The sequence below is a fragment of the Oncorhynchus kisutch genome, linkage group LG26, assembly GCF_002021735.2.
Source record: "Oncorhynchus kisutch isolate 150728-3 linkage group LG26, Okis_V2, whole genome shotgun sequence".
Classification (NCBI taxonomy): domain Eukaryota; kingdom Metazoa; phylum Chordata; class Actinopteri; order Salmoniformes; family Salmonidae; genus Oncorhynchus; species Oncorhynchus kisutch.
Window position 1 is genome coordinate 31,926,233 of NC_034199.2, and position 12,614 is coordinate 31,938,846.

At 44.8% G+C, this 12,614-nt stretch overlaps 1 protein-coding gene across 1 annotated transcript in view; it reads left to right on the plus strand.

The window, feature by feature from the left end:
• LOC109871099 (zinc finger protein 385B-like) overlaps positions 1-12,614 on the plus strand; it is a 154,909-nt gene that overhangs the window by 132,604 nt on the left and 9,691 nt on the right. The window lies entirely within an intron of this gene.

Consider the following 12,614-nt stretch of genomic DNA (forward strand, 5'->3'; position numbering starts at 1 on the left):
CGTTGGAAAATAAAATTGATGATCTACGAGGAAGATTAAACTACCAAAGGAATATTCAAAACTGTAATATCTTATGCTTCACGGAGTTGTGGTTGAACGACGACATTATCAACATACAGCTGGCTGGTTATACTCTGTATCGGCAGGATAGAAGGTGAGGTAAGACAAGGGGCGGCGGACTATGTATTTTTGTAAATAACAGCTGATGCACGATATTTAAGGAAGTCTCAAGGTTTTGCTCGCCTGAGGTAGAGTATCTCATGATAACCTGTAGACCACACTATCTACCAAGAGAGTTTTAATCAGAATTTTTCGTAGCTGTCTACATACCACCACAGACTGAGGCTGGCACTAAGACCGTACTCAATGAGCTGTTTTCCACCATAAGCAAACAGGACAATGCTCACCCAAAAGCGGTGCTCCTAGTGGCCGTGGACTTTAATGCAGGGAAACTTAAATTACCAAATTTCTATCAGCATGTTAAATGTGGAACCAGAGAGAAAAAAACTCTGGATCACCTTTACTCCACACACAGAGACGCATACAAAGCTCTCCCTCGCCCTCCATTTGGCAAATCTGACCATAATTCTATCCTCCTGAATCCTGCTTACAAGCAAAAATTTAAACAGGAAGCACCAGTGACTCGATCAAAAAAAAAGTGGTCAGATGAAGCAGATGCTACAGGACTGTTTTGCAAGCACAGACTGGAATATGTTCCGGGATTCCTCCGATGGCATTGAGGAGTACACCACATCAGTCATTGGCTTCATCAATAAGTGCATCGATGATGTCGTCCCCACAGTGACCCTACATACATACCCCAACCAGAAGCCATTGATTACAGGCAACATCCTCACTGAGCTAAAGACTAGAGCTGCCGCTTTCAAGGAGCGGGACTCTAACCCGGAAGCTTATAAGAAATCCCAATATGCTCTCCGACGAACGATCAAACAGGCAAAGCATCAATACAGGACTAAGATCGAATTGTACTATACCGGCTCTGACGCTCGTCGGATGTGGCAAGGCTTGCAACCCATTACAGACTACAATGGGAAGCACAGCCGAAAGCTGCCCAGTGACACGAGCCTACCAGACGAGCTAAACTACTTCTATGCTCGCTTCGAGGTAAATAACACTGAAACTTGCATGAGAACACCAGCTATACCAGAAAACTGTGTGATCACGCTCTCCGCAGCCGATGTGAGTAAGACCTTTAAACAGGTCAACATTCACAAGGCCGCAGGGCCAGAAGGATTACCAGGACATGTTTCTGCGAGCATGTGCTGACCAACTGGCAAGTGTCTTTCCTGGCATTTTCAACCTCTCCCTGTCAGAGTCTGTAATATCAACATGTTTAAAGCAGACCACCATAGTCCCTGTGCCCAAGGCCACTAAGGTAACCTGCCTAAATGACTACTGACCAGTAGCACTCACGTCTGTAGCCATGAAGTGCTTTGAAAGGCTGGCCATGGCTCAATTCAACCCCATTATCCTAGAAACCCTAGATCCACTCCAAGTGGCATACCACCCTAACAGATCCACAGATGATGCAATCTCTATTGCACTCAACAATGCCCTTTCCCACCTGGACAAAATGAACACCTATGTGAGATTGCTATTCATTGACTACAGCTCAGCGTTCAACACCATAGTGCCCTCAAAGCTCATCAATAAGCTAAGGACCCTGTGACTAAACACCTCCCTCTGCAACTGGATCCTGGACTTCCTGACGGGCTGCCCCCCAGGTGGTAAGGGTAGGTAACAACATATCCGCCACACTGATCCTCAGAGGTGCGTGCTCAGCCCCCTCCTGTACTCTCTGTTCACTCATGACTGCACGGCCAGGCACCAACACCATCGACTCCAACACCATCATTAAGTTTGCAGACGACACAACAGTGGTAGGCCTGATCACCGACAACGACGACACAGCCTATAGGGAGGAGGTCAGAGACCTGGTAGTGTGGTTCCAGGACAACAACCTCTCCCTCAACGTGATCAAGACTAAGGAGATGATTGTGGACTACAGGAAAAAGAGGACTGAGCACGCCCCCATTCTCATCGACTGGGCTGTGGTGGAGCAGGTTGAGAGCTTCAAGTTCCTTGGTGTCCACATCACCAAAAAATGAACATGGTCCAAACACACCAATACAGTTGTAAAGAGGGCATGACAAAACCTATTCCCCCTCAGGAGACTAAAAAGATTTGGCATGGGTCCTCAGATCCGCAAAAGGTTCTACAGCTGCACCATTGAGAGCCTGGTATGGCAACTGCTCGGCTCGGCTCGGCCTCTGACCGCAAGGCACTACAGAGGGTAGTGCGTACGGCCCAGTACATCACTGGGGCAAAGCTTCCTGTCATCCAGGACCTCTAAACCAGGCAGTGTCAGAGGAAGCCGCTAAAAATGGTCAAAGACTCCAGCCACCCTAGTCATAGACTGTTCTCTCTGCTACCGCATGAGAAGCGGTACAGGAAGCTTCAAAACAGCTTCTACCCCCAATCACATGATTTCAAGTGAAATTTCACATGCAAAATCATGTGAAACATGTTTTCAAACACTTCACGTGTAGTTCCATGCTATCACATGTGTAGTTCCATGCTATCACATGTGTAGCTCCATGTAACTTCACATAAGATTAAGTGATCACATAAAACATTTTTTGGGGACAATTCACGTGATCACATGTAAAAAATGAATTAGGTTTTTCCATAGGGTTTTAATCAGCTATGATTAATATAGTGGCGTTTTCTTAACACTTAATAGGATGATCTTTTGTTTTCTGGAGAAACATAGTAGATTAGAAGAAGACCCAAAGGTCAGGCCATTCCAGATTAACCCTGTCTTTAAAACAAAACTCTCCATGTTAACTAGGCCACAACACATCTGCCCCTCAATTAGCCTCAACAGGAGTGGGAATAAAACAAACACACCAAAAATATATCAGCACAAAGAGAATTTGTAGAAATCGTGGCAGTTTTATTTATTCAACCAGTATCCAAGTTTCAAGTTTATTTGTCATGTGTAATGAATATTCACTTGAGCTCTCATGATAATACTATTTCCAGATTAGCTGCTATTAAAAGTTCCAGTTAACGAGGCCACAACACCACACAAAACACATCTGCCGGCCTTCTCAAGTGGCCTCACTAAGAGTGGAAAGGAAAACAGCTATAATACCATAACACACTGCAATAGTATTTCCTATAAACATAGAAATCATGGCACATTCTTTTTTAAACTTTTATCTAGTCTATTTAGTTTGATTTTATATTTAATTAGTCAACCAGTAACAGTTCTTGGGTAACCAATGCGTGTTTAGATTCCGTGAGATTTCCACCATGAGAATGCCGTCTGCAAGGTCTAATTTTACAGTATCTACAATGAAAGCTTTTGGGAAGGACCAGGGCACCAGGGTGAGATTGCATGCGCTGAGACTGTGACTGTGGTGAACTTAGAGACTAAGGAACTAGTTGTGACAGCTTGTGTGAAAACACAGACCATGTATAGAGCATAATTGTCTGATTCATCTTAGTGATTCAGCTACATATGTGCATGCACACGCATGCACGTACTGTACGCACTGCAGTACAGGAGAGTGTCACAAGAATGCTTGCTCCTGAAAGATATAGAGAGAAAGAGAGAGAGAGACAGAGACAGAGAGCGAGAGAGAGGCAGAGAGAGAGAAACAGAGAAAGAAAGAGAGAGGGATACAGAGAGTGTATTTCAAGAGCATTTGTCCAACTCCATTCACAAGACTGGCACTTGGCCTTCCAGCTTTAAATGTCTCTATAAATTCTCTCTGCTAGTCCACAGAGTGCTGACACAATGCATACCTACGGTGTCTGTAATGGAGAACAAATGCAAACACTACTCAGTATGGCCTAAAGACAGCTTGTAACAGTGTGCCAATGTGTTTCTATTGTACACAGTGCTTAACTTGGGATGAAAGAAGTGCAGGAGCTGTCTTTTTCCAAGTCGGTCCATTAGACTATGCTCACAGATATTCACAAATTACATTATGCTATAGACACATCTGATTATTCACTGTTAAGGGTTTATACACATTTTCCATGACTTCTCCATGACTTTTAACCAAATTTGAATGACTATTATTATAGCCTACATGAAAAACTAAGCATTATTGACACTGGAAGGTTGCTGTGTCTGATCCCATGTACCTACCATCTCTTGCCGTTGTGCCCTTGACCAAGGCACTTAACCCCCCACAAAGTAGAACTGTTCTGTGGTCAACCCCCCATCTGGAGAGCTCCTGGATGTGCAGGCTTTTAATCCAGCCCTGAAACACCCAAGTCTGCTTAACAAGGTCCTGTTGAGCAGCTGATGTTTAGGCTACGATGTGGTTAGACCAGGCATTGAACAAAAGCCTGCAAACCCATGCAGTAGCTATCCTGGAGGATGGTAAAAAACATTGCAACATTACAACCAAATACTTGTCTTTATAAAATGATTGCTCAATCAATGAATCAGGGATCAAATGGATAAGGTAGGCTACTTCAAAGCAAGATATCTAACTAGACATGTTTTTATTCACAATACTGTATATACAAAAGTAGGAAGACACCTCTTCAAATTAGATTTGGCTATTTCAGCCACACCTGTTGCTGACAGGCGTATAAAATCGAGCACACAGCCATGCAATCTCCATAGACAAACATTGCCAGTAGAATGGCCTTACTGAAGAGCTCAGTGACTTTCAACGTGGCACCGTCATAGGATGCCACCTTTCCAACAAGTCAGTTAGTCAAATTTCTGAACCTGTTAGAACCTGCCCCGGTCAACTGTAAGTGCTGTTATTGTGAAGTGGAGATGTCTAGGAGCAACAACGGCTCACCCGCGAAGCGGCCACAAAAGCTCACAGAACAGGACCACTGTTGGTTTCCATGGCCGATTAGTTACACACAACCCTAAGATCACCATGTGCAATGCCAAGCGTCAGCTAGTGGTGTAAATCTTGCCGCCATTGGACTCTGGAGCGGTGGAAATGCCTTCTCTGGAGTGATGAATCCCATTTCACCATCTGGCAGTCCGATGGATGAATCTGGGTTTGGCGGATGCCAGGAGAACGCTATATGCCGCCTCAATGCATATTACCAACTGTAAAGTTTGGTGGAGGAGGAATAATGGTCTGGGGCTGTTTGTCATGGGCTAGGCCCCTTAGTTTCAGTGAAGGGAACAGTGACTGTTCTGTGCTTCCAACTTTGTGGCAACAGTTTGGGGAAGGCCCTTCCTGTTTCAGCATGACAATGCCCCTGTGCACAAAGCGAGGTCCATACAGAAGTGGTTTGTCAAGATTGGTGTGGAAGAACTTGACTAGCCTGCACAGAGCCCTGACCTCAACCCCATCAAACACCTTTGGGATGAATTGGAACGCCGACTGCGAGCCATGCTTAATCACTTAACATCAGTGCCCGACCTCACTAATGCTCTTGTGACTGAATGGCAGCAAGTCCCCACAGCAATGTTCCAACATCTAGTGGAAAGCTTTCCCAGAAGAGTGGAGGCTGTTATAGCAGCACAGGGGGGACCAAATCGATATTAATACCCATGAATTGAGGCGGAGACCGTGCAAGCGGCGACAAAGGCGGAGACGTCAGGAACCATGGTAGGCCACCAAAAGCGTTGTCGCACAAAAGCCAGGGTCCGCCGTTAGCCCGGGTGGCAGGCAAGCCTGGAGGAGTGGGCCCACTCCAGGACCACGGAGCAGACAGCGTCAGGCATGAACATGGATCCCAGCCAGTAGGAGAGAGGGAGAAGTTGAACCGGGTGAACAGTAGAGCCCATCTAACCTGTCTGGAATTGAGGCACTTGGCAGTGCGGAGATATTCCAGGTTCTTGTGGTTGGTCCACATGATGAATGCATGTTCCGCCTCCTCCAGCTAGTGCCTCCACTTCTCCAACGCCATCTTCACCGTGAGCAGCTCACGATTCCCCACATCGTAGTTCCTCTCTGTGGCGTTGAGGCGGTGGGAGAAGAATGTGCCGGGATGCAGCTTGTGGTCCAGGGCAGACCGCTGGGACAGGACAGCTCCCACTCCAACATCAAAATCATCGGCCTCCACCATGAACTGGCGGCATGGGTCAGGATGAACCAAGATGGGAGCTGTGGTGAAGTGGTGTTTAAGATCCAGGAATGCCCGATCAGCAGCTGGAGACCACATGAACGGAACCTTGGGTGAGGTGAGTGCAGACAGGGGGAAGTTGGCGAAGCCCAGGAACCACTGCAGCTGGACTCCAGACGTGGGCTGGGGGCAACCCAACACCGCACTCACCTTCCCTGGATTGGATCGATCTGTATGCTCCCTGCAGTGATGATTTATCCCAGAAGACAAGGATGTCATTGAGTTAGACGAAAATGAACCGTACATGTAGCAGAGAACATCATTAACCAGAGCCTGGAACATAGCAGGGTAAGGCCAAAGGGCATGACAAGGTACTCGTGGTGGCCGCTGGCCATGTTGAAGGCAGTCTTCCACTCGTCCCCCTCCCGTAGGTCCAGCTTGGAGAACATGGTGGGCCCCTGGAGCGGCTCGAATGCAGAGGAGGTGAAGTAGAGGGTAGCGTTTTTTCACTGTGATGTCATTGAGACCTCGGTAGTCAATGCAAGGGTGCAGGGTTTTGTCCTTCTTCTCCACAAAGAAGAACCCTGCGCGGCGGGGGAGGCAGTAAGACGGATGAAGGTCTTACTGGAGCTAGGGAGTCCACAATGTAGGTCTCCATAGCCTTGGTCTCCGGACCCAACAGAGAGTACAGTCGTCCGAAAGGGTGGAGTGGTGCCTAGAAGAATACCAATGCTGCAGTCACAGGGTCAGTACGGCGACAAAGTGGCCCGGGCCTTACTGAACACCTCCCAGAGGTCCTGGTACTCCACGGGAATGGTGGAGAGGTCCGGGGAAACCTCCGAGGCCCCAGGAAGAAGTCCCGGAACAGCCTGCGCTGACTTCAGGCAGTGGGCGTGGCAGAACGGGCTCCAGCCCATGATGTCACTGGCAGACCAGTCAATGAGGGGATTGTGTCGCTGGAGCCTGGAGAATCCCAATACCACGGGAACCTGAGGAGACTTAATGAGCAGGAACTGGATCATCTCGCTGCTGCCTAGTAGACAACCCACGGAATTGCTCCAGCAATGTGTTCAATGCTTGGTCGTGACGCAACTCCTCGTGCCTTCCAATGATGGCTTCTTGGGAGGTGAGGGCTTTGCGGATCTGGTCCGAGTCTGCTGGGTCAGTCATGGTCAGTTCGTACTATCACAATTTAAGGTAAGACCCAGATGCAGACAGTGTCGAAGAAACAAAGTTTAATTCCAAAACAGGGGCAGGCAAACGACAGGTCAAGGCAGGCAGTGGTCATTAATCCAGAGAGGGTGTAAAGGGTCCAGAATTGCAGGCAGTCTCAGGGTCAGAGAAGGCAGGGTTCAATAATCCATTACGGTGGGGTAAAGTACAAAATGTCAGGCAGTCTCAGGGCAGGCAGAACGGTCAAAACCGGGAAGGACTAGAAAACAGGAGCAAGAAACAGGCAGGAGCAGGAAAACAAACGCTGGTAGGTTTTTATTAACAAAATGAACTGGCAGGAGACAAACAGAGAACACAGGTATAAATACACAGGAGATAATGGGGAAGATGGGCAACACCTGGAGGGGGTTGGAGACAAGCACAAAGACAGGTGAAACAGATCAGGGTGTGACACCTATACCATTATTCCTCCTCCACCAAACTTTACAGTTGGTACTCTCCATTGGGGCAGGTTGTGTTCTCCTGGCATCTGCCAAAACCAGATTCATCCGTCGGACTGCCACATGGTGAAGCTTGATTCATCACTCTAGGGAGTCCAATGACGTGTGTGACTGCTCGGCCATGGAAACCCATTTCATGAAGCTCCCAACAAACAGTTATTGTGCTGACATTGCGTCCAGAGGCAGTTTGGAAGTCGGTAATGAGTGTTGCAACCGAGGACAGACGATTCTTACAAGCTACGCGCTTCAGCACTCGGCGGTCCCGTTCTTTGAGCTTGTGTAACCACTTTGCGGATGAGCCATTGTTGCTGCTAAACATTAACACTTCACAATAACAGCACTTACAGTTGACCAGGCAGCTGTAGCAGGGCAGACATTTTACAAACTAAATTGTTGGAAAGGTGGCATCCTGTGATGGTGCCACATTGAAAGTCACTGAGCTCTTCAGTAAGGCCATTCTACTCCCAATGTTTGTCTACGGAGATTGCATGGCTGTTTTCTCGATTTTATACACCTGTCAGCAACAGGTGTAGCTGAAATAGCCAAATCCACTTATTTGAAGGGGTCTCCACATACTTTTGTATATATAGTGTATTTGACCTCAGGTATGGAGTAATACAGAAATAGAATTTACAACAAAAACAAGTAATCAAATCAAATCAAATACAATTGCGTTTGTCACATGCGCCGAATACAACCTTACAGTGAAATGCTTACTTACAAGCCCTTAACCAACAATGCATTAAGAAGTTAAGAAAAAAATTATAAGTGTTAAGTATAAAATAGATCAATAGAAAATAAAAGTAACAAATAATTAAACAGCAACAGTAAAATAACAAGCGAGGCTATATACAGGGAGTACCGTACAGAGTCAATGTGAGGGGGCAATTGAGGTAATTGAGGTTATATGTACATGTAGGTAGAGTTAAAGGGACTATGTATAGATAATAAACAGAGAGTATCAGCAGCGTAAAAGAGGGTCTGGGTAGCCCTTTGATTAGCTGTTCAGGAGTCTCATGGCTTGGGGTAGAAGCTGTTAAGAAGCTTTTTGGACCTTGACTTGGCGCTCCGGTACCGCTTGCCGTGCGGTAGCAGATAGAACAGTCTATGACTAGGGTGGCTGGAGTCTTTGACAATTTGTAGGGCCTTCCTCTGACACCGGCTGATACTGTAGAAACAGAAAGGCGTCTACACTATTATTGTATGTAATAATACTTTTTCTAGTGTGTCCTCACTCTAATCAGGAATTAATTAATTGACAACTACACCTACTGTAAGTAACATAAAGGTTTACTTGTTCACTGCATCTGCAACATATTGGCCTTTTTCTTCAGTGTTCTCCCTTCTATCAGGAAAGCAAATCTCTAGGCAATTTAAGATCTTAATTATCTTTAGACACCTTTTCCATTCGAACAGTGTGTACACACAGTGGGTGTTCCTCAAAATGTGTCCTACCGTGCTCTGAGCATGCAAATTGGAGCACACGAGAGTCAGAGTATGATGCCTCGTCCACCAGATGCATCAAACTCTTTGCATTCCAGCGGAAGTCAGGCCGTGGTTCGTTTTTGTGTACCGCATGCGTTCAATATTGGGGCTCCCGAGTGTCGCAGCGGTCTAAAGCACTGCATCCCATCATTGAAAATAAGAATTTGTTCTTAACTGACTTGCCTAGTTAAATAAATGTAAAATTAAAATCATTTTCAACTTGTGTGTTGCTTTACCATGCGGTAGTACAAACGGAAGTACACACAGACTCCAACTAGCTAGCTTTTAGCTAGTTGAAAAGCAAAGCACATGTGTGTCAAGTACAGAAAATGCATATTTACCCGCCCACAATACCCACTGTAGTGTGCGTGGATTGCAAGTATGTCAATATGGCTAACTGGCTACCTACTACTGTTAGCTTGTCAGATAGCCATGAAGAATGGTTAGCTAGCTAGCTACCAGTGAAGAATTGACATCTACCTTGCATAACATTCGTTTTTTGGTCATTTTTGTCTGTTAAACTAGCTGGCTAGGTAGATTATTACGATTCACATATACAGTTGAAGTCGGAAGTTTACATGCACCTTAGCAAAATACATGTAAACTCAGTTTTTCACAATTCCTGATATTTAATCAGAGTAAAAAATTCCCTGTCTTAGGTCAATTAGGATCACCACTTTATTTTAAGAATGTGAAATGTCAGAATAACAGTAGAGAGAATGATTTATTTCAGCTTTTATTTCTTTCATCAGATTCTCAGTGGGTCAGAAGTTTACATACACTCAATTAGTATTTGGTAGCATTGCCTTTAAATTGTTTAACTTTGGGTCAAACGTTTCAGGTAGCCTTCCACAAGCTTCCCACAATAAGTTGGGTGTGTCAGGATTGTAGGCCTCCTTGCTCGCACACGCTTTTTCAGTTCTGCCCACAAATCTTCTATGGGATTGAGGTCAGGGCTTTGTGATGGCCACTCCTATACCTTGACTTTGTTGTTCTTAAGCCATTTTGCCACAACTTTGGAAGTATGCTTGGGGTCATTGTCCATTTGGAAGACCCATTTGCGACCAAGCTTTAACTTCCTGACTGATGTCGAGATGTTGCTTCAATATATCCACAACATTTTCCGTCCTCATGATGCCATCTATTTTGTAAAGTGCACCAGTCCTTCCTGCAGCAAAGCACCCCCACAACATGATGCTGCCACCCCCGTGCTTCACGGTTGGGATGGTGTTCTTCGGCTTGCAAGTCTCCCCCTTTTTCCTCCAAACATAACGATGGTCATTATGTCCAAACAGTTCTATTTTTGTTTCATCAGACCAGATGACATTTCTCCAAAAAGTACAATCTTTGTCACCATGTGCAGTTTCAAACCGTAGTCTGGCTTTTTTATGGCAGTTTTGGAGCAGTGGCTTCTTTCTTGCTGAGCGGCCTTTCAGGTTATGTTGATATAGGACTCGTTTTACTGTGGATTTAGATACTTTGTACCTGTTTCCTCCAGCATCTTCACAAGGTCCTTTGCTGTTGTTCTGGGTTTGATTTGCACTTTTTGCACCAATGTACGTTCATCTCTAGGAGACAGAACACATCTCCTTCCTGAGTGGTATGACGGCTGCGTGGTCCCTTGGTGTTTATACTTGCGTACTATTTTTTATACAGAAGAATGTGGTACCTTCAGGCATTTGGAAATTGCTCCCAAGGATGAACCAGACTTGTGGAGGTCAACAAATTTCTTTTCTGAGGTCTTGGCTGATTTATTTTTATTTTCCCATGATGTCAAGCAAAGAGGCACTGAGTTTGAAGGTAGGCCTTGAAATACATCCACAGGTACACCTCCAATTGACTCAAATGATGTCAATTAGCCTATCAGAAGCTTCTAAAGCCATAACATAATTTTCTGGAATTTTCCAATCTGTTTAAAGGCACAGTCAATTTAGTGTATGTAAAATTCTGACCCACTGGAATTGTGATACAGTGAAATAATAATCTGTCTCTAAACAATTGTTGGAAAAATTACTTGTGTGATACACAAAGTAGATATCCTAACTGACTTGCCAAAACTATAGTTTGATAACAATAAAGTTGTGGAGTGGTTGAAAAACAAGTTTTAATGACTCCAACCTAAGCCTATGTAAACTTCCGACTTCAACTGTAACTAGCAGATAATTATGACATTCAACTTGTTCTTTGTGTATATCTTGTTTTGTTTCTATTGCCATTGTCTTGGCGGGAAGGAGGTTCAGTGAATGGGGAGGTTACAGCGTGAGGTTATACCGTAGGGAAAGTGCGAGTGCTTCTCAATTGTAATGTTTTATCCGTTCTCCACACTCTCGTCCTCACAAGAACGTACTCTAGAGAACATCCTCAGAGAATGCACTCAGAGAATGAGTGTGGAGCACAGTAGTACACATATTGAGAAAAACCCAGTGTCTCATTTTATCTATGACAGAGAAAACATTCTTGATTTTCCATTTTCTCTGGTGTTTCATCTGACTGGTTGTCTCATGGCAATATGGGTGAGTCATCTTGTCTGTATTCCAAATAGCATCCTATTTCCTATTAAGGGCACAATTGTTTAACCAGGGCACATAGTGCTCTATTCAAAAGTAATGCACTATATAAGGAATAGGGTGGCAATTGGGATGCAACCCTTGAGTCACAGATATAATCTCATGTCACTAGTGACTCATGTGTCCTCAGATCAGTGACTTTTTCTAAAGATTTCTCACTCCAGGATTGGAGGTTCTGAGTTTCCATGGATACCTAGATGTTTTCTGTAAATGTTATAGCCACAGGGATATCTTCACTTCAGTTTGCTCCTCAATTAATACACCTTTCCATAGCAGCATGGTTTATATGTGTGATGAAGAGGACCACAAACCTTTAAATGTAAAAAAGACAGGAATGTTCCACCTCAGAGAAGAGGACCATGGTTCAATATGAATTACTTCTAATGATTGTTTGTGCAAGGACAGGATGTGAGAAACAAGATTGGTAAAATATAGCTATTAACCTATAGCGACTCAATGCACCAGACCACCTTGAGGTGAGGTGATATCCCATTCCACTCAACTCCTAAATCAACATAAAGATTCACTGAGTGTGTTGTAGTCATTTTCCACATATATCCAGCATATAGAGTGTACAATCAAACCAATTTAAAACTATCAGTCTCCAAAATGCTCTTTGCTCACTCACTAGAATCCATTTCTTGTTCATTTTTCTTATCATGAATTATTTTGTCTAAACCTCTCTCTCGCTCTCTCTCTTTGTCTCTCTTTTTCTCTCTTTCTCCCTCTCTCTCTCTCACACACACACACACACACACACTACTTCTTCCCATTGGCCATATGAAAATCCTAACATCCTGATCCGCCC